Source organism: Pteropus alecto, unplaced genomic scaffold (assembly GCF_000325575.1).
Source record: "Pteropus alecto unplaced genomic scaffold, ASM32557v1 scaffold7, whole genome shotgun sequence".
NCBI classification, from domain to species: Eukaryota; Metazoa; Chordata; class Mammalia; order Chiroptera; family Pteropodidae; genus Pteropus; species Pteropus alecto.
The window spans coordinates 14292664-14315505 of NW_006494614.1; positions in this window are offsets into that span (position 1 = coordinate 14292664).

Consider the following 22842-nt stretch of genomic DNA (forward strand, 5'->3'; position numbering starts at 1 on the left):
ATGTGCCACTAATAGATCAGATTTTGACTTCAGCTTCTTATTAAATCTCAAAGCTTAAAATACTATTTGCTTTTTTAAAAAAAATAATATATGAGTTTGTTTGGTTTGTTCTATAGTTCATTTGTTACTTTTTGTTTTATAGTTCACAGATGAGAGAAATTATATGGTTTTTGTCATTTTTCATCTGACTTATTTCACTTAACATAACACTTTCAGAAGGGTGGTTACTGCAGTGTAAGGTGGTGGAGGCAGGCATATTGGGTAAAGAAGATCAAACATATGGTAACAGAAAGAGCCTTTGGTGGGCATACCATAGAGTGTGCAGATATTGAATCATAATGTTGCACACTTGAAATTTGTATAATGTTATTAACCAATGTTACCTTGATAAATTTAATTTTTTTAAAAAGACAGTGTTAACGAAGTAAACTTAGAAAGACCTTATATTCTTTCTGAACCAAGAGATGTTTATATATTTAACAATAATGGGAAGTAGAATAATATGAAGAGATTATATCATTAAAAATATCTAGGCCTCCCAAATCTCTATGAGTTGTATAGGGGAAAAATGTCTTCCTTCACACCCATGCTTCAGAAGAGGTAAATTTTGGCCTAACAATTTCCAGTCACGTGAAACAAAGACCAATTATATGGCTCTGCCACCATGGCCCCCAAAATCTGTGATTTATTTATCAACTTTATGAAAGGTCATGGTTCAAATAGAAGAGATATTTGCAATAAAAAATAAAGCATAGGTGATCATCGTGTATTCTTCTTTGGTCCCTGTGGTCTCTTATTCTCCTACTTAGGTTATTTTTATTCCAGGGACTTCATAGATTTGAAAGTGGATTAGTAAGTACAACAGGGCCACTTGCTTAGATGCCCTGGAGCTGGGCCTGAAAGAACTCTCTGTGGGACTCCAGTCTTCTGTTCTCAGATGTGGCAAAATTTGAAATTGGGCATTTTTTCTTTAGTGCTATCGCTCTTCTTTAAAATCTCAATCTCTCCTCACCCTGGGCCCAGGCTCCAACATGATGCTGTCCACCTACTTAATACCTTCTTTTTATAACTCCCCAATCTATATGGCTGTACTCAGATATTTCTGAAATTTTGGGACTCCTTCGATAGTTCCATTTCCAGAAGAATCCTGATCTTAGCTAGCTGTCTGAGCAGCTAGTTTGTTTAAAATGTTAATAATCAAAATGATTTAGGGGTTACGTCCTTGAGCCTGGCAGTTACTCAACTAGAGGTTGGTCTAGGCCTATCTAAACCTTTATTTGGGCCTTGAAAAGAGTAGTATTAAATGACCAAAGTCATATTTTTAGATACTTATGGATAGTAAACCTTCTCAGAACTAAGGTTAGAAATGTTCTATTTGCCAGAATCAAGTGACTTTAAAAATCTAGTGTTTAAAGAAACCATTTCAGTGGTTTTAAAAACCAGGAATGCATAATGCTCTTGTTTAAAATAAGCATTTTGTGGGTTATATAATCTTAGTCCATAAAATTCGTAGTCTGATATGTAAAATTTTTACATTAATCTTTATCAAGAATGTGATGTATATAGAAGAGTGACAAAAAATAGTGTCCTAAGAAAAATTTGAAGGTTAGCATAAGTGAATAAAATAGAAAGTCTTTGTAAGACTACTCAAGTTAATGATAGCAAAGGATTTACTCTCATACAAATTCATACTATTCCCTTCAGACTTTTGGGTCAACAAAAATAACGTTTGATGATCAATGTTAATAAGCATGCACATGACTATTCTTGCAAATCTAAAGAAGAGTTAAAAGTGTTAGGTATGTTTAATTAACACTTTAAGGTATTTTTTGTTGTTAAATTAATAAGATGAATAGAGTAATTTCATGAATAGGAAATGGAGACACAGAAAAGCAAAGTGACTTTACTGTGGTCACAAAGGAAGATGGTACACATTTCCAATATATATGATCTGTCCCTTCTTGCTTGACTACGCTTCATTTAACCAGCTAAAGCACAGCAAACTCTGGGATTTGCTCACATAATTTTTTTTTTTTCAAAAACAATATAAAAGTGCTCACTGAAGTATTAAAGTTGAGCAGTGTAGCCAGATCTGTACAGATGGCAGACTGTATGTGAACAGCCCTGACTCTTTCTTACAAGGACAGTAGAAGGCTGTGGGGAGTTTATTTGACATTATGTTAGAGTCTGTGAGCTTTCAAGTCACAGTAGGAGGGAAGAGTCTTCCTGCCTCCCCTGGAGAACCCTTATAAGCGAAAATATATGTTGCTGTAGGTCAGTGAGGGACCTGGAAATAAAAGATAGTTGGTATTGACACTTGTATTCTCTATTTCTTGCTATCAGTTAGCCATGAAGTTGCCCTGCCATCACACATGCAGATTCACATGGGCACAAAGGGAGAAATTCAAAAGTTGTTTATTGTAACATTGTTATACTCGGGAACAGAGGAAACAAGCTTGCTGTCCATCAGTAGGAAACCTTAAAGTAGTTAAAGTGAATGAAGTAGATCTACAAGAATCATTAAATCTCAGAAGCATAATATAGAAAGAAAGCAAAGGAAATGGAAGTCGTCGGTACCTTTTGATACCATCAATGGTGCCCTATTTGGGTTGTGTAGTTCTAATCAAAGCAATATCAAGATTTTTAAAGAAAATCTGCATCTTTGAAGTCTTTGATTTTATATTTTCTAGTGTATACAGTAAAATAACCTACAAAAACTGTTTATTAGAGTTATTAGTTTCTCTTATCCACTGTACTTGTTAATAACACAACTCCGATCTAGGAGCAGAGTTTCCACGAATATGTGGCATGGGGCTACATATCTTTTGCATGTTTAAAGAAAAAAATAAGTGTAAACCCACATTAAAAGGCACATTTTAAATTACACTTTAAAAGCTTTTATTTTCAATAAGCAATACATATAAATAATTCAAACATCAAAAAGTATAAAGGTATATTAGAAGAAGTTTGCCCCAACCTTGTCTTCTACCCACTTCTCACCTTTCCAACTGATAAATACTGTTACTATTTTTATGTTATAATAGATTTTAAGCCAACTGAAGAGATGTGTGGTAGCTATGTGATCATAGTAAATTATGAAAATTTGGTAAAATTAAGAAATTTATATAAAGATATTTATAGAGAAACTAGTGTTTATAAAATAGTTTGCCAAACCAAGATAGCTAAGATCCATTTTCTCCCACTGCAGAGCTTATCATCTAGTAAGGAAAACTGTTAAATTCAACTGTTAATAAAAGCTCCAACATGATCAGTTTTTGGTCCATCCCTTTGTAAGACTTTGTGATAGATCACAGGTTCTGATTTTTGTTCTGAAAATACAGTCACCATAGCTATAATCTTAAAAGAGTTGTATGAATAAAAGAATATAAAATTGCCTCTTGTCAAAGAGAAGCGATACTTGCTCTAGCCTTAAATGGTGGGTATGATGTTGACATTGAATGGAAAGGCATTACAAATGAAAGAAACCACATTAGCAAACATAGAGGTGGAAGACCATGAGCACACTTAAAGAATTAATATAGGTAATCTGTTTTGTTTGAAAAGTAGTATGTAGCTGAGATTTGGTTTATATTTGGAAAATGATGGGAGACACGCCAGGAAAGTTTAATTTGAGACATACTGTGGGAAATCCTAAATCCTGAAATGTGCAGTTTGTGTTTAATTCTGCATATAGGAAGCTATTGAAAATGTTTGTACAGGAATGTGGCATGATTAGGGCTGGACTCCAGAAAGTAATTTAGTGATAATGTAAACTTGTATTGTCTAATGTAAAAACTGGACTCAAAGAGGTGAGTTACATAGACACAGACAACAGGAAGGGGGAGAGGTAGATAAGGGTAAAGGGGGTCAAATATATGGTGACAGAAGGAAATTTAACTTTGGGTGGTGAACACATAATGCAATGTATATATGATGTATTATTGAATTGTACATTTGAAACCTGTATAATTTTATTAACCAATGTCATCTCAATAAATTTAATTAGCAAACAAAAAGATGAGTTAGGGGTGGGATAAGCATGCGTAGGTTAGTTGTAGTTGATATCTGTTTTCCTTAAATAATAGCACATTATTTCAATCTCAAAAATATCTGGATTTGGATGGTGTGTTAGTATACTTCCCTTTGTTAGGAGACCTTTAAACATTGCAGGCACATGAAAATGAGAATTGAAATATGAGAAACATTTTCAAGACATGGGAGTTCATCTTTTTGATGCTTAGTAATAAGATAGGAGGGCAAAAGAAGAGTCTTGTCAGAGAACCACTATTTTTGTAGGATTTTGAGTCCATTAAGAGAGAGATGAGTGGTACCAAGAAACAAAATAGGAAAATTAGAATAAGGAGCAAGTTTAGAGGTGTAGTGTAAGAGACATTTTTGGTGGTCTATCCCTAACTTTTCCTCATTTGCGTGTCTATCTTTTGCTGCTTAACTATATTCTCAGGGAAAAAGGAATCTAGAGTAGTCTAAACTAATCATGATAAAGCTAATTGCTGCTAGTGATTGGCTCGGGAAGGGTCATATGAGATGTGAGGGGAAGTCCAATGGGAGAGAACACGTTTGAGACAGATTTATTAGTTCTTATAAAGAAACATAAGGGAGAGGTAGAATCTCTTGTTCCTGTCTTTAGACACATGTATGAAACAAAAGGGATGCCTGAAGCTGCTGCACTCATCTTGTAATCAGAAGAGTATGCCTAGTAATGTAGTGAGAAAGAGAATGGTTAGATAAAGGGATGCCGATGATGCTACTGGGCCCCTGGATTAATCACTTCTAAAGCCTCTCTACCTCAGAACTTCTTGTTATGAGATGATAAATTCTCTTATTGTTTAGAATATTTTGAATTGTGTCTTCTATAAATTGTATCCCCAAAATTCTCCTTACTAACACTTTAAGCCACTAAAACTAACACTTGAAACAGAAGTTTGGTAGTAGTTTCGTGAAGTAGAGATTGATTTCTAGAAATATAGGAGAGAGGTGAACTTGAACGTAACCATGGCCCCAAAGTGGAAAAAAACCATACATGAAGTGATTAATTCATTATTTAAACCAAGAATGTATTTTACATTATAACAACAAAATTGAAAATATGTCATTTTCATTATATTTATCAGACAAAAATTCATTTTATTATATATAGTTTTTAAAAATATTTTATTTCATGTATATATAAACATATATGAAATATATTTTATTTTTATAATAAAAAATTAGTATATTTAATTAATACTAAATTGATGTTATTAATTTTATAACAGAATTTTATTAAATTTGTTTATTATAAATTACAAAATCTATTATAAATATAACAAAATATTAGTATATATTATATTAGTATACATTAAGTGTAGTTAAAATAACTATATTATCTGAACATTAAAAGTACAAAAGTAGATAATATCATTTATTATATATTTCTCCAATTCTCTTAATTAACAGTATTTTCTGAAAATATACTTTTTAAATATAGTCATTTTTTAAATAAACATGCCTGAAATCATCTTCACAATTTCAAATTGTGGTTAATTTTATCTTCAATGGATTTTTTCTATAGACCAGGATTTTTTCAATAGAGAAAATGCTTTCTTCAGGTACTTATTTATGTAACTGGTAAATTAAGAGAAAGTTCTGTCAAATGAAGAATTATGCCAATTATATTTTTTTATATTGTCAAAATGTTTTCACAGTGCTATCTTTGGACTCCTTTTAGAATATCTTTCTTCAACAAATATTTTTATAAGACAAAACTTATAATTCATTTGAATGTTTTGCCAAATTTAGATACTATAATGTGTTAGGCCCTATTAATTTTCTTTCATCCAAGTATAATATTTAAATTTATATAATTAAAATACAAACTACATCAAAAGTTTTTTAAAGTCAAGATATTTCAAAGAATAATTATATAAGTTCAAAGTTATATCTTTGATACCATTAGAACTCTCTTGGTTTAATTTGTTCATTTTCTTGTTTTTTAGGATATATTTAAATGTCTCTTTTTTACAAATTTTGTTTTTATTTTATTTTATTTTATTTGCATGTGGACATTATTTATTTGATTCTTTTTTTTTACTTTATAAATTTATATATTTTAATTACTTTCAAGTATACAGTACATTGGTTAGACATTTATATGGTTTATAAAACGATCCCTCTAATTGCTCCTTCTCTCCTCTGGATTTCCACCTAGCCAATATATTAATGTTAACTGCATTCCCTATGCCGTGCTCTCCATCCTATGACTATCTACCATTTTCAACAACACGGATGGACCTGGAGGTTATTATGTTGGGTGAAATAAGTCAGACAGAGAAAGTAAATATCATATGATTTCACTTATATGCAGAATCTAAGGAACAAAAAGAACTAATTAAAAACAGACTCGCAAATATAGTGGACAATTTGGTGACGGACAGAGGGGGTGGGGGAAATGGGGTGAAGGGTTAAAGAAGTACAAATTAAGAGTTCTATAGAATAGAAATATACCTGGAATTTGGAGGTGAGAGTTCAGAACTGATATTGAAAAAATTAATCATGATAGTATGCAATTTCTCTTTTGGCTGTCAATCATAAATTGTACTTTTAAAATATTCGTTCTTTTAAAGAATTTATTTTTAAGTCAAAATAATGTTCTACCGTGATATTGTACCTTTTTGAAAATGCCTTCTATGTTAATTAAGTTTGTATTTTCTTCAAATTTAGTTAGACATCTTTATTTAAAGAATCAACAAATGTAGAGAGTAAAGCTTTAGCTTCTGAAACTTTTAGTAAATTTCAGTTAATAAAAACAAAATTTGGTAGGAAGAATCGGCATCATTAGAATGAATGTACTACCCAAAGCAATCTATAGATTTATTGCAATCCCTATCAAAACACCAATGGCTTTTTTTGGAGGAATAGAACAAATAATCCTAAAATTGATATGGAACCATAAAAAACCCCAAATAGCCATGGCAACCTTGAGAAAGAAGAACAAAGTTATTGGAGGTATCACACTATCCGATATCAAACTACACTATAAGGCTACAGTAATCAAAACGGCATGGTGCTGGCATAAAAACAGATATATTGATTAATGGAACAGAATAGAGAGAACAGAAATAAATCCATGTCTATATTCTCACTTAATATATGACAAAGGAGGTAAGCATATACAATGGGGTAAAGACAGACTCTTTAATAAATAGTGACGGGAAAATTGGACAGATACATGCAAAAAAAGAAAGAAAGAAACTAGACCACCTTCTTACACCGTATACAAGAATAGACTCAAAATGGAGTCAAGACTTAAATGTTAAGACCCAAAACCATAAAACTTCTACAAGAAAACATAGGCAGTAAACTCTCTGACATTACTAACAGTAATTTATTTTTGGATATGTCTCCCCAGGCAAGGGAAACAAACAAACAAACAAATAAACAAAGGGGACTACATCAAACTAAAAAATTTCTGTACAACAAAGGAAACCATCAACAAAACAAAAAGTCAACCCACTGTTTGGGAGAAGGTATTCACTAATGATACATCTGATAAGGGGTTAATATCCAAAATATATAAAAAACTCATACAACTCAACAACAAAAAAACAAACAATCCAATTAAAAAATGGGCAGAAGACCTGAACAGACACTTCCCAAGGAGGAAATACAGATGGCTAATAGACATATGAAAAGATGCTCAAGTTCACTAACCATCAGAGAAATGCAAATTAAAACCACAATGAGATATCACTTCACACCTGTCAGAATGGCTATCATCAATAAATCAAAGAACAAATGTTGGCGAGGATGTGGAGAAAAGGGAACCCTCATACATTGTTGATGGGATTACAAATTGGTACAGCTGCTATGGAAAACAGTCTGGAGGTTTCTCAAAAAATTAAAAATGGATATGGATATACCTTTTGACCCAGCAATTGCACTTCTGGATATTTATCCAAAGAACACCAAAACAATAATTAGTAAAGATCTATGCACCCCAATATTCATGTCAGCACAATCTACAATAATCAAGATATGGAAGCAATCTAAATGCAGATCAATAGATGATTGGATAAAGAAATTATGGTTCATATACACAATGGACTATTACTCAGCCATTCAAAAAAATGAAATCCTACCATTTGCAATGACATTGATGGATCTAGAGGTTATTATGCTGAGTGAAATAAGTCAGAGAAAGGTAAATACCATATGATTTCACTTATATGCAGAATATAAGGAACAAAAAGAACTAATCAAAAACATACTCACAAATATAGAGGGCAATTTGGTGATGGACAGAAGGGACAGGGTGTTGTGGGGCTGGGGGAATGGGGTGAAGGGTTAAAGAAGTACAAATTAGTAGTTGATAGATGGTTACAGGATAGGGAGCACGGCATAGGGAATGCAGGCAGCATTAATATAAATAAAATAAAAACAAAATTTGTAAAAAAGAGACATTTAAATATATCCTAAAAAACAAGAAAATGAACAAATTAAACCAAGAGAGTTCTAATGGTATCAAAGATATAACTTTGAACTTATATAATTATTCTTTGAAATATCTTGACTTTAAAAAATTTTTGATGTAGTTTGTATTTTAATTATATAAATTTAAATATTATACTTGAATGAAAAGCAGTAATTTGATCTAAAGCAGTAATATTATACTTGAATGTAATATTAAAAGCAGTAATATTATACTTGAATGTAAAGCAGTAATTTGATCTAAATGAAAAGTCAGGCTTTATGAAATTTTATGTAAACTTACCATCTGCAGCTTCATGTGTTAAATCATCATCTCTGGGCATAGTATTTATAAAACACTACTAATTTTTAAGTAGATACTGATGCTTTTTCATAATATTTTTATCTTCTAGTTTTTAAATGTCTAAATAGTGATATCACCTTGTCTCCTATGGTGTTGGAGTATTGTTAACAAGTATTTTGTGTAAGTTGTACGTTCATCATAGTCATGAACTTTTTAAAAGCTTATTGCTGCTTTTTAAAAATTTTTTATTTTACTTTTATATTTATTTATTCACTTATTTATTCATTCATTCATTCATTCATTTATTTGTGGTGACATTGGTTAATGAAATCCAATCAGTTTCAGCTGTACATTTTAACAATAAAGTATATATATTTTTACACTGTGCGTTTACCTCCCATAGTCAGATTTCTTTCTGTCACCACATATTTGACCCCCTTTACCCTGTCTATCTGCCCCCTCCCCTCTCACTCATACTAGCTCATTGCTTCTTAAAAGACTTACTGCAAAAGAGAACAGTGTTACCAAAAAATTAAATAAATATTTGTAGAACTACTCAGGCTCTATTTTCTACACATATTTCATGCTTTCCAAATCTATTTTTGCTTATGTTTCTCAGCAACCTCACTAAGTAGAGATCCTGGAGCTTTGTGCATCTCAGAGGCCTCAGTGTAGGACTAGATACAATCAGCTTGTACATCAAGTGGCCAGTAGGGTTAACAGTATCAAATACTTCTTCTACCACTACAGAACACAATGAGGTGGGTGTCCCCAATTACTTATCTCTAAGCATACTTCAGTTTATCAGCAAGAGCTATGCATCTTGGCCTTTAAAGTGTGGTAGGTTGTGATAATGATTTCCATGCAACCTGCCTTTCTGTGTAAATGTTCTTTTGCAATGGAATGTTGTTACTCTTTCATTGAGAGATGGAATCTATTTTTCCAGTCTCTTTAATATGGGTTGACCTGATGTCTCGCTTTGACCAATAGAATGTGGTAGAAATGATGTTGAATGAGTTCTGGAGCCTAAGCCTTTACAAGAACTCTTGCAACTTTTACCTTGGAACCTTGAGACCATCATGCTATGAAGTCCAGATCAGAGGCAATAGGGAGGAGTACCAAAGCATGCCAGTGATAGCCAGTGCCAAGGCCCCAGAAATAAGAGTAAAGCCATCTTAAACCTTCCAGACTAGCCCAGTCACCACTAAATGCAGCCACATAAGTAAGCACAGATGAAATTAGCAGAAGAACCACCCAGTCAATCCATAGAATTGTGAAAAATAGCAAGCCATTGTTATTTTAAGCCACTAAATTTTGGGTGGTTTAGTATATAGTAATAGATAGCCGATACAGTAGGGTTAATTACAGTATACTTGGAAAAAGTTAGCCAAGGAGAGATGAATTATTGCTGGTTATCTTTCAGATTTAACCCCATGTTAAGTGTGAACAATGATCACTACATGTGTGTTTTACATGACACTAGATGAGACCTTATAAGAAGCTGGACATACAAAATGGAGTTCTATCAAGCACGTTGGCTTATTTTAATGCAACTATAATCAGGATTTAAAATTTTTTTAATGCATTCTGGACTAATGCTAAATCAAATGAGATGCAAGATACTAGATATAACCCATGACTATCCCAGGAAAATGAAACATCTGGTCATATTAGCCATACTCTGAAAAGAATTTCAAAGAATTAGTGTTATGTGAATTCTATGCAAATTTTAAATGGGAAGATCTTAAAAGTGCTCAAAATTCCATTGGTCCTGATGTGGGCACACAAGAAATTGTTGTGTCTTACTTTTCCTTGACACACTAATAGTCATAATATGGCTCTGTGAGCTTTTACCTACATGGTGAGAAAGATAATAATTCTCTTAATAGTGAATACATTTAGATTTTGTCCTTATGAGATTAATGGTTTTTAAAATCTGGGATGATATCCTCTCCCGATGAACCCCTCAGATCGCACTGGCATGTCTGTGAGCTAAAAGGCCTCATGCATCCACACTGAGAACTGTTTAAGGCATTTGATACACTCCCTACCACTTCTTTGAAATCTTACTTTTCTTATGCACTCTTCCCTTTTCTTAGAGTATTATACTCAAATGAAAACTTAAATACCCAAGTTGATTTTTGAAGAGTGGAAAGAAAAGAATAATATCCTAAGGTTGTTTATAATTCCACTTCTTTAAGTATGTGATTTTTGTATCTGTGCAGTAGCTGACATTCAAAAAGATTGTTTTTTTTTTTAAACTGCTTCTACCTAGAAACAAGTGTTAAGAAATCAGTTTTCTACAACATGCTGGATGAGTACACAGACACATAGTGGCACACACACACAAACACATGTTCTTTTTCTTTTGATTTCCTCTCTCCCTTTCCAACACACATTCTTCAAATGAGTATTTGGAGGGTTTCACTTGAGGCTGACACCAATCTTTGGATACCTGTTGTAACTGCTAATATCATAGGTGTCCAAAGCGTAGTGTTTCTGCCAAATGTAAGTCATCAGAAGGTTAAGTGCAGCATCCTGCATATAATAGGATTATGCAGACGCGTTCCCACTCTGCTAGAACAAAGAAAACAGGCATCCCCAGCTTGACCAAGACACTCACCCATTTGAAATGCTCTATTACGGGCTTTTTTTCCTCCAAAGTACTGCTTTTTAGACTTTTACTTTCCTGATTCATTTTAAGAATTGAATAATGTGAAAGTTGCCTTATAATAATTCATTTGGTGAGTATCATTTATCATATAGGACTGTGTGGAAATTTCTATTTGGTGTAACTCCTGGCATTTGCAGTTTGAACTTTTTCTTATACTGTTATAAATATAAGTATTCTCTAAATACACGCACACATACACACACACACACACACACACACACACAGTCTCACAAACAGGGGAAAATTTTCTAAACATTAAAAGCTACTGATATCATTGTTGGAATTTCAAATCCTTAATGCTTTAAAATCCTTAATATGACCAACTTAAATTTTTGTACAGATTGTAAAATTTAACTTAAACGGAACAAAAGAAAAAGAGAGTTATAGATAACAAAATGTAGGGCCTGGGGTCAAAAACCCATGACTAGATCCAGTAGTTAAATGGAAGGAGACCATCCATTAGACAAAAATCCTCAGGGGAAAAAAATGTGAATGAGTTTTTTAAGCCTAGAAGAGAAACTGGTGTGATCACAGTGATAATAACCCAGAGTGGGACAATCACTCCTAGTTACTGACAGAATCAAGGGCAACTTAAACCTTGCTCAGGAGAATGTAAGAAAATTCTTTTTTTCTAAAGGAAACAAGTTCTTTCATCAACAGATTAGAAATATCACAAGCTGCACTCTATTAAATAGATTGTCTTTGGGCTCCCATTCAGTTCTAGTACCAATTTCCTTTGTATCTCTGAACAAAGATGCAATCCCTGGTGTATGTCTGCCCTCAGAACATGGAATCTGTCTTGTTTAGTTCACGATAATAGTCATCCAAGTACATACCATAAAAGCAGTGTGTTAATAGGCTATGTTTTTGAGTATTGGGCTGTTTGAAATAGTAAGTCAAGTTTTACTATGTATGAGCTCCCTTAGTTGCGATGGCAATGACAGTTATTTCTTAGGGCCTTACATCCCACTTGTTTAGGCTACTATCTCTGTTCCCCCCTAAACTATCCTCTGAAATACTATTAATGACTCATTTTACATACACAGACATCAGGCCCAAAGTGGAAATGCTTGTTGTTATATTTTATACTAACAATGTCAATGATTTCCTGCCTACCCACATCCCCTTCTAAGGAAGACTGCCCATCTACTGTCCCTGTTGCATTGGCTGGCCTTGTCTTGTGCTAGGAGATTCATTCTCTACCCCAATCTTAACCCCTCACCCTGGTCACACACAACTGCTAGGTCCTGATGTATTTAACTGACCAAGGGACCTCCAATGCTTCCAGCAACCAGTGACATACCTTGGAATGAAATACTTATTTCAGCCAATCAGATTGTTACTATCAGGAATCAGGATTAGTAAACAAAGAGAAAAGTTGGTCTCAGGAATAGCAGAGGCTGAAAAATCATGATCATGACCAGCTTCATGGTATATGATCTGTGTAGCCACCCAGGACCCCCAAGCTTAGAAAGGTCTCACCCTTGGTTTAATGCTCTGCTGTTGCTATCTTGAAATTCTTAATTTCTGAACAAGGGGCTCCATGTATTCCTTTTGCACTGTGACTGCAAGTTACATAGCCATCCTTGATTATGATGTACAAATTACAGCAACAATTCTCAGCTGGAGGAACAGACTCTAGAGAAACACCAGAATCTTTGGGAGGTGGGGGTAGGAGGTGAGAGGAGGTGGGGATAGGAGGTAGGAGGTGAGAGGAGGAAAAATTTGAGAAGACATAATCTTATCATTTATTTTTATTTTATAAAAGTATAACAAAAATATTATTTTTAGAATAACTTCAGAAAACAAAACACAACCACACTCTTTTGCTGCTAGGTTACAAAGAAAAGCTAGAGATTCCTAACTGAAGCTTCCCTTTTCCTAACCCTGAGGGACATGTTAGAATTTCTGGGGGAAGTGTGAATGAGATGTTTATGAAAAGTTGGCATCAGTTTAAAGGGTTGAGAAATAGTGGAGTAGGAGAACTGGGCAACCAGGATGAGTCCAGGGAAAGTCAAAGTTACAGGAAGTAGACCCGAGGAATAGAGAAAGCTCAAATGACAGTGCTATGCTGGACTCAGGCCTTTCCTACTGCTGTATTTCATCAGAGCATCCAGCCAGGCCTCAGCTATCTGAGATCTTCCCTTTCCCATCTGCTGCTCATTTATATAGAAAAACAAAACATGTGTGTTTGGTGTCTTAAAAGGATGTGGGCCCTCATTTCTTTCTCATATACAGACAATTAGCAGGAGCTTATTAGTTTTAAAAATCAAATAATTTTTTGTTAGTGCCCAGTAGGTGTAATTATAACATTAGTATCTCAGCTCTCTCTTTTTACCTAGTGGTCCAGATATCCTTACAAGTCCAAAACACTGTCTCCTCTCTCTAACTCTATCAACAGTTTTAAGAGAAAGAGGTTTTTGCAACATTTGAGAAGAAAACTTTCTTTTGCAAAAGGGCTGTGAAACATCTTCCAGCTCCACTTAGTGGCACCTTTAACTTTAATTGAATAAAATTCTTAGGACATTGGGAAAATAGATCTTCACTTCTAAGTAGAAAGGTAGTCTCAAATTAAAAAGAAAGAATCATTAAGGCTTTCAGACATTGCAAACAATCCGTTAATGAGATCACTGAGAATTACCTGATAATGTGGTTTTTTTTTTCATTTGAAATTATGTGGGGCATTTTATGTTTGATGTCAAGTCTTTGTGGGCACAGAATACAACCATTTTGCAATTTATTTAGGAATCAGCACAGAATGGAAATTTAAATACCCTATCAGCGATTTCCAGGGTTTTTGTTTGTTAATTTCAATTTTTTCGACATCCCTCTTTGTCGCTTTCATCACTCTGGAAAATTTCTGTACAGAAAATATGTCTTTTATAATTGAAATGACTTAAAATGTTATTTTGAGAAACTTTTCAGAATTTCATGACACCTGTTAAAATAGCTCAAGACCCCAGGGTGCTGCAAATCCAAATAATGAAAGCACTTAAAATATCAGGGAAACATCATCTGAAGTAAGTAGGGATGAAATTTTACTTTTTTTGGAAGATATGCATGTGTGTGTGTGCACGTGTACACACATACACACACACCATCTTAAAATACTCCCATGCATACCTTTGGCCAAAAAGTTTATCCTTCCAGAATTTTGAAACACTTTAACAGTATTCTCATTACTAATACTAGTAATGATTTTTAGCATTAGGTTTTTTTTCAAATTTGATTTCATTAATCTTCAGATCTTGGGAGATAACTATAATAAGAGTGTCTGAAATTGTATAATGATGAAGAACCAAAGCAAAGAAGGAATTGCTTTTTCCTCTGCTCATTTAGAAACTAGAGCATTTTAAGTTTCCTAAAAAAAACAAAAGGCAGAAAACCAGCATTTTAAGAAAGGTGTGAGGGCAAGTGGGACGCAGTGGCCTAAGTGGTTAAACTAATTAATATTTCTCGGTGATCTGATTTTCTAAGAATTATTTTGCTGTTTTAGGGTCTCGCTCGAGGGGCATGCGGATCTCTTTGTTTCTCATGAAGAAAAGTTAAGGTAATTATTGAAACATAGAGTCTTAGCATTGAAATGAAAGTTAGAAATAATTTAGACTAGTATTTCTCAAAATACGGTTCCTAAACAAGCAGCATCGGTATTACCTGAGAACTTATTAAAAATGCAAATTATGGGGATCTTCTCTAAACCTATGGAATCAGAAACTCTGGGAGTAGGACTGAGCAACCTGTGTTTTACCAAGTCCTCCATACTAAGGTCTGAACACCACTGATCTAGATCATCTTCCCAGCCACTGAGAATTCTGTACCATGAGAATTCTGACAGAAGCTCATCCATACAAGTGATAACATATATGTAAAGTGCCCCATCAGAGCCTGGCATACAGTTACACATTTTATTTTTATATTTGATAATAACAAATATATTTATTATATTTGATAATAAGAAATATAAACATAATAAATATCACCGTTTTCATCGTTATTGTCATCATCACCCACTCCATTGTCAGTCTGCTTACTAGCTGTCAAAATCCCATTCTTTTAGGATACATCTAATTGTTTCAAAGCTCTTTCATGTTTAGTCAAAAATTTACCTCTTTTTAACAGTTATCCATTGACTTTGATTCTGTCTTTTTCAGGAGTAGGGATCCAATTCTTTAGTCCTTTACTATGGTTTTTCAAATGTTTGAACAGAAGTATGTATTTTGAAAGACTGGAATTATAAAGACCTCTGTTTCAAGCCTGTTTGTTTTATATAAGAAAAATCTGAGACCCCCAAATAGCTAAATGACTCAAAAGCCACTCTACATATTTATCGCTGCCTTTTCTTCTCTAGACTAAAATTCTAAACTCCCTCAACTTTTTTCTAATTGACATGACATTCAGGACCTTCACCCTTTTTTCACTGCTTTCTGAACATACTCCTATTTGTCAGCATCTCTCTTCATATGTAGTATCCAGAATCTCACACATTACTCAAAATACAGTTTGACTATTAAAGGGTACATTAGAAATGTTTCTTTCTATGATTTGGTACTTTTTCTTCCTTTAATACTATTTAAAGATTGTATTTATCTTTTCAGCTTTACTGAGGCACAATTGATAAATAAATTGTACCAGTATAGGGTGTATAACACGGTGGTAAGAAGGCCAATACCCCATTTATCTTGCAGATGCCATTCACATTCACTGTGATCTTCCAAGTACCAAGCTATTATTTAACAGGGTAACCATGCATCTCTCTTTCCACTGTCAGATCATGTATATCATGAAAGCTTCTGTTCACTGTTTTGCTGAAATAAAGATATGCTATATTTTTGAGCATTTCTTGATAAACTCAGTAGTAAACTTACCCAAAATGTTAATGGAATGAATTTTGGAAAACTTACTATTTTTAGTGGACCCAGATTGTAGTTTTTCATTGTATCATTTTCTCACAAACCTGTAGCATAAGTTTCCTGGGGGTTGATGTCAACTCCACTGGTTGTAATTTCTGAGATTTTAGCAGTTTTAGCCTTTTGAAAACTGGAGACATTTACCCATCTCTAGTCTGGAGACATTTTTCCATACTCCATGATTCTCAACTATGACTGACAGTGGCTGATGTGGTAGCCTAAGCTGTTTAATTAGGCTTCAATATCCTTTTTCTGGGTCTGAGGAATTGAGTTTATTCAAATAATTTATGGGATCTTTTACTATCACGTCTCTTGTCTTGATTTTCAATTTTCTCTTAATCAGTTTTTGCCATTTCTAATTTAGAAAAATATTTCATTTTCAGATAAGGTAGTAACAAAATAATCTAGCAATTCTGTCAACTGTAAGTCTTATTTCATCTTAACGTAAAACACAAGCAAAATGGTATTGCTTAGTGATTAGGGGCTCAGGCTTGAAGTCATAGAAAACAAGCCTTATTCTGAACCAACTGAGAAATAGGAGCAGAGAAAAAATAAAGCCTCTGGGTAATAAAAATATCATCTGTGTGATCGATAGAACTGATATTAAAGAATTTGACATATCTGGGAGCTAGTGAGCTGGAGCTGCATCCTAGGATTTGGCAGAACTTCCCAGTCAGTTCTGGATCACTCTAGACTTTCTCCAAGGGGGAAAAGGCCTTCACCTCTAAGTTATCTCGAAGTTGAAAGAATCTGAGAGCATTGATGAAGAGGCAGCTCTCTCCCAAGAGAGGAGGAAGGGGCTGGTTTAGCATAGTTTCTCCTTCCAAACTCACCAATCAAGTATTTATTTCTCCACCACAGTGGAGGGATGAGAGAAAGAAAGGCCAGGGTTTAAGGATGTTCCTCCACGTGGAAGGGAACACGAGTAAGGAATAAATGATGTAAGGAATAATGAGAAATTTCCACTTTTCAAAAGGTATATGATAATCACAGAAGCTATTTTATTTCTTTACACCTTAATTTTCTCCTCTACGAAATGTTATGGAAAACATAACAATCTATACTTCCTGATTTGCACTACCTGACATATATCAAGAGCTTTAAAGAACATTGCTTTTTATTGTCTTAAGTGCTTTTTGTTATCCCCAAGTCTATGCTCACTTTGGTTTTTGTCTTCCCTGATGTTATTCCTAACAGTTCGTGCTATTATTTTTACTTGTCTTTGTTTTTTCTTGCTTTCCTCCTTATTTGACTCATGTTATTTAAAAGCCTGAGCTTGTCAGAGAGCTCCCTGGACAGCCATGCCAGTTTCTCTTGATGCCCACCCCTGCCCCCATCTCTTATTTGAATTGTTCGGATGAATAGTCAGAATTTCATTACTCAGTATTGTTGATCTTCATGAGGAATTTTTCCTTTGTGTCTCTGGCTGTTGGCATATACATATTCTTCCTGGAACTTTTCGAAGTCATTTTTTAAGTCAGTCTGAAATGTATGTCCAGAAATGTCCAGCACTTTATTCCTTTCTTTTGTGAACTCCAAGGTGACATGGTCTCTTTTCCCTGTTTCTGTTACTCCCACATTGCCACCAAGTCTTCCTTTGTTGGTCAGAATTAAGTCCTGAGAAGCACTTCATGTGTTCTTACTTCATGACATTTTGCTTGAGGGCCTAGAATTTCAATTAACAATTCTGAGCAGAAGTAACTGATATGAAAGAAATTTATATGAGCTGTTAAAATGTCAAATATTCACTCATTCTTTAGATTTTTATCATGTTTCTTATGTTTCTTCTCTTTCTCTCACCAATCCCCATAGTTTCTTTTAAAAAATTAAGGTATCTCATAATTAATCTTAATATTCATTCATTATTTTAATAGCCTATTTTTTCAAATAAATAAATAACCTCCTAACATATAAGAAGATCTGAATTTTCTGGCAGATAGGCTTACTACTCCCTAAACAGTATGATGATTGATAGAAACTTTTAAAAAGTTAAACATTTCTTTCAGTTCATTTTGATGAAAATTTATATTCTTCCTAAATTGAATATCCTTAGAAGGAAACACCATGAGAAAATTGTTTATTATTAAGAAAAATGGATGAGAATTTTTTTCAAACAAAATAGATAATACTCAAGGACACTCACTGTTAATATACTAAATTAACATTTTCATATCTGTTTTCATTGCTTTAAATAGTCATTGAAGTTATGGCAAAGACCATGTTATTTATTTAGGAAAAGTAGGAGATTACATAATGGTAGGGCTATTGCTTGTTTGTATGTGTATAATATTTAATACAGATTAAAAGAAATGGCCATTCCCTATCTAGTTGTTGCTCACCTTTTTAGAGATAACAGTCCATTGAAAATGATGATGTACTCTTTCCTTAAAAAAGGTATGTATGAAATTTTACATAATTTTTTCCATTAAATTCTAGCTCCCTCAAAACCATTTGAGCACTTACTATGTACCAGATATTTAGCTTATGTACATTTATTTTTCATTATTTGAGACATTATTAATCTGTGGGGTTCAAACTGTGTGCAAAAAACAGGAGCTGGTTAGTGTTATACTTTACATTTGTGTGATTATTTAATATACTCAGGACATAGCTATTTGGGAGTAGACACGGGGATAGTCAAAAATGTCTAATTCAAATTTCTCAACTTTTGCCATTGGTTTTATTGTTCTTTTTATCAAACTATAAAAACTTCATATATGGCAAGAATATTGGATGTTTTAAAGATCTTGGCTCATCTATCAACTGAATACCTATTAAGAAAAAAAGAACTAATCAGAGTTGAAAATAGCTAGGCAGTTTGCCACTATGCCTGGCCACCAGTGGATTTAGAAGGCATTATATCACACCACATCTGTAAACTTTCCTCCTTTTTCTTTCTTTTTGCCTCTTCCCATCACTATTTATCTATTAAAAAGTCTCTTAGGAAGCTATTTATTTGATAGGTGGGGGACTTAATTCTAGGACTGTCTGTTTATATAAGTAACTGTGTGCTGTTCCATTCCCTCAGCATCTTTTGAGAGTGGGGAATGCTACACCAGGGAACGAGAGGTCAGCTCCCACAGGACTGCTAGGAATCTGTAGGTAGATGAGTAGGCTGGGGTGTTTCTCACAGTTTTGGAAGCTGGGAAGTCCAAGATCATGGTACTGGCAGATTTGATGTCTGATGAAAACCTGGGTTCTTCATTGATGGCCATCTTCTCACTGTAATTTCATATGGCAGAAGGGAGTTTTCTCAGGCCTCTTTTATAAGAGCGCTAATACCGTTCATGAAGGTTCCACCTCATGATCTAATCACTTCACACAAAATGGAGTACTATGCAACTATACAGCTATATAAAAAAGAAAATGGGAGAGCTCTATAAACTGATATGTAGTAATTTCTAGAATATATTTCTTAGTGAAAGTACAAATGCTACAAAATGCTTTTTTGCATGTAATAAAAATATGTTGCATTGTGTATAAGAAATGGGGATGAAATAATGGAGATAACGACAACTCTTTGAAAAGATCCTTTTATATATATTCCAATATTTAGAACTATATTAATATTTTACATACTCAAAAAAAAAAAGAGAGATGAGAGTGACCGTAAATAAAAAGAAAGAAAAACAAAGGTTCTTATTGTATTTCAAGTGAATAACATAACTACATTGAAATGTAGGCAAGAGGTAGTTAGAAACTAATCCAGGTAACTTTTGAAAACTTATTATAAAACAACTTACCATAAAAAGCACAGAAATAAATAGAAAACCTTAATAGTACTCTGTCATATAATGAAATTGAATCTTTAATTTAAAGATTTTGTGCAAAGAAATATCCAGACTCCCATAGAGGAGTTTCTTCAAATATTTAAAGTAGAAGTAGCACCAATTGTACCAAACGCTCCCAGCAAATTGAAAAAGAATGAACACTTCCTAACTTTCCCTATTGGGTCAGTATCACCTTGATAATAAAACCTGACAAGAATGTTATGAGAAAGGAAAAACACAGGTCAATGTTAGGTTAGTTCCAAGAATGCAAAAATCATTTAACATTCAAAATTTAATTGATGTAATGTACTATATTTTCAGAATTAAAAAGGAAAATAACATGATTTTTAATAGATGCAGAAAAAGCATTTGATGAAATTTAATACCCAGTCACAGTTTTTAAATAAAGGAAACATTAGAACCCATTCTGGCATCCAAGGAACAGAGGAAACTCTCCTACTCTAATGAAGAGTAACCAAAAGAGAATTCAAGCAAATATTATACTCAATGGTAAAATATTTAAAGCTTTTCCCCTAAGTTTGGGGAAATGAAATTTGTGGTTAATGAAATAAGGCAAGAAAAATAAATAAAAGTTATAAAGATTGAAAAGGAAGAAATAAAACTAATTCTTTGTAGACAACACAATTGTGTACATAAAAATATCTAAACGGATCAATAGAAAAACTAGAATTGGTTTTTAAATTTAGCAAGGCCACTGATACAAGGTCAATTACAAGGTCAATGTAAAAAATTTATTTATATGTAAAATTTAAAACTATACCATATACAATAGCATCAATAAATATCAAATACCTAGAAACAGATATAAACAAATATATGTAAGACCTCTACATTGAATGCTGCTAAAGCTTTCTTAAGCAAAAATAGACCTGAATAAATGAAGAGCTATAATAAGCTCATGGATAGGAAGCATCACTATTGTGACATGCCAGTTAGCTATAATCTGACATATAGATTCAATAAAACACTGATCAGAATCCCAGTAAAATCATTTATTTTTGAAAATTGATAAGTCGATTCTGAAATTTATGAGGAAATGCGAAGGGCCAAGAGAAGCCAAGATAATCTTAATGAAGAACAAAACTGGAGGACTTACAGATATCAAAATTTACTATAAAACTAAATTAATATGTGATGTGATATTAGTACACAAATAAATGACCTTTAGAGAACTACACATATGCAATTACTAGATTTATGAAAAAAGTGACATTGAAGTACAGTGAGAAAAGCATTGCCATTTAGATATAATTAATGTAAGCCCCTATCTCGTACCATGTGTAAAAATTAGTTTGAGATGAATCATAGCTGTAAATGTAAAAAATAAAACAATAAAACCTCTACATGAAAACAGAGGAGAATAATTCCATGACCTTGGAGTAGTTGAAGATTTCCTAAACAGGATACAAAGACAATGATACATAAAAACAGATTAATGAATTGAACTATAGTAAGATTAGAACTTCTGTTCATCAAAAGATACTATTAAGAAAATTAAAAAGTAAGTAACAGAGTGGAGAATATATATGATACATAAATCTAACAGAATATTTGCAATATCGTCATCTCAAGATGACAAAGGACTCATCTTGAGAATATATAAATAACTTTTATAAATTCATAAGAAAAAGACACTCAGTAGAAAAGTAGGCAAACAACTGGAACAGACATTTATAAGAGGATATCTAAATGTACAATAAGCATATTAAAACTTGCTCAAGCTCATTATCTATCAGAGAAATGCAAATTAATACCACAATGAGATACCGTTCCACTCCCACCAGAATGGTTAACAATAAAAAGACTGACAACACCAAGTATTGAAAAGGATGCTGAGCGACTGGTGCATGAGAATGCAAATTATCATAACTACTTTGGAAAACTGGTTGACAGTTTTCTACTAATCTACTAAAACGGAACACAGCTATTTCATTCCTAGTGATATATCCAACAGATGAAATACCAACATCATCAGGTTTGAGGGAATAAAATGAGAGCATACATATTTCACCAAAAGACATGAACATGAATTTATATGGCAAAATTATTTGTAATAGATAGAAATGGCAAGAAAAAAAACAAGTGTCCATCAATAGTAGGATGGATTTTAAAAATTGTGTAACATCATACAATAAAACATTATACAATGAAAAGAATGAACTATTGTGTGAGAACCTGTGTGTAAAGTTAAAAATGCAAAAGTCATCTATTGTGATTGAAGTCCAGATGGAGGTGAACTTTTGGGGAACAATAGTATCAAAAAAAAATTTTAATACTTAAGAATATTAACAGGAAGCAAAATTCAAGACAAATATTTTTGAAGCCAAGAAGCTATTAACTTCTTTGCCAGCATTCCAGTGTTACATATTCACTTTTATTATGCACTAGAGGTCATATCCTACACATAAGAGAATAGAGTGAGGTTCTCCTGCAAACTACAGATTCCTGTTTTACCTCACATTTTGTATCTTCAAAGAATACCTGTAGTTTGGACAATAATCTGGTTTTAGTTCAGCTTTATTTCCTCCAAGAGAGGCTCTGCCTAGTAGTTGTCAGACTACATATGAATATCCACAGACATTGCTGGTTTGCTGATTCCCAGATACAGGTACAGTCAACTTAGGTCTTCTTCAGCTATCTTTGGAAATTCGTGTTTTCTCATATTCATTTCCACAATGCTCTTAAGTGATGTTCTCCACA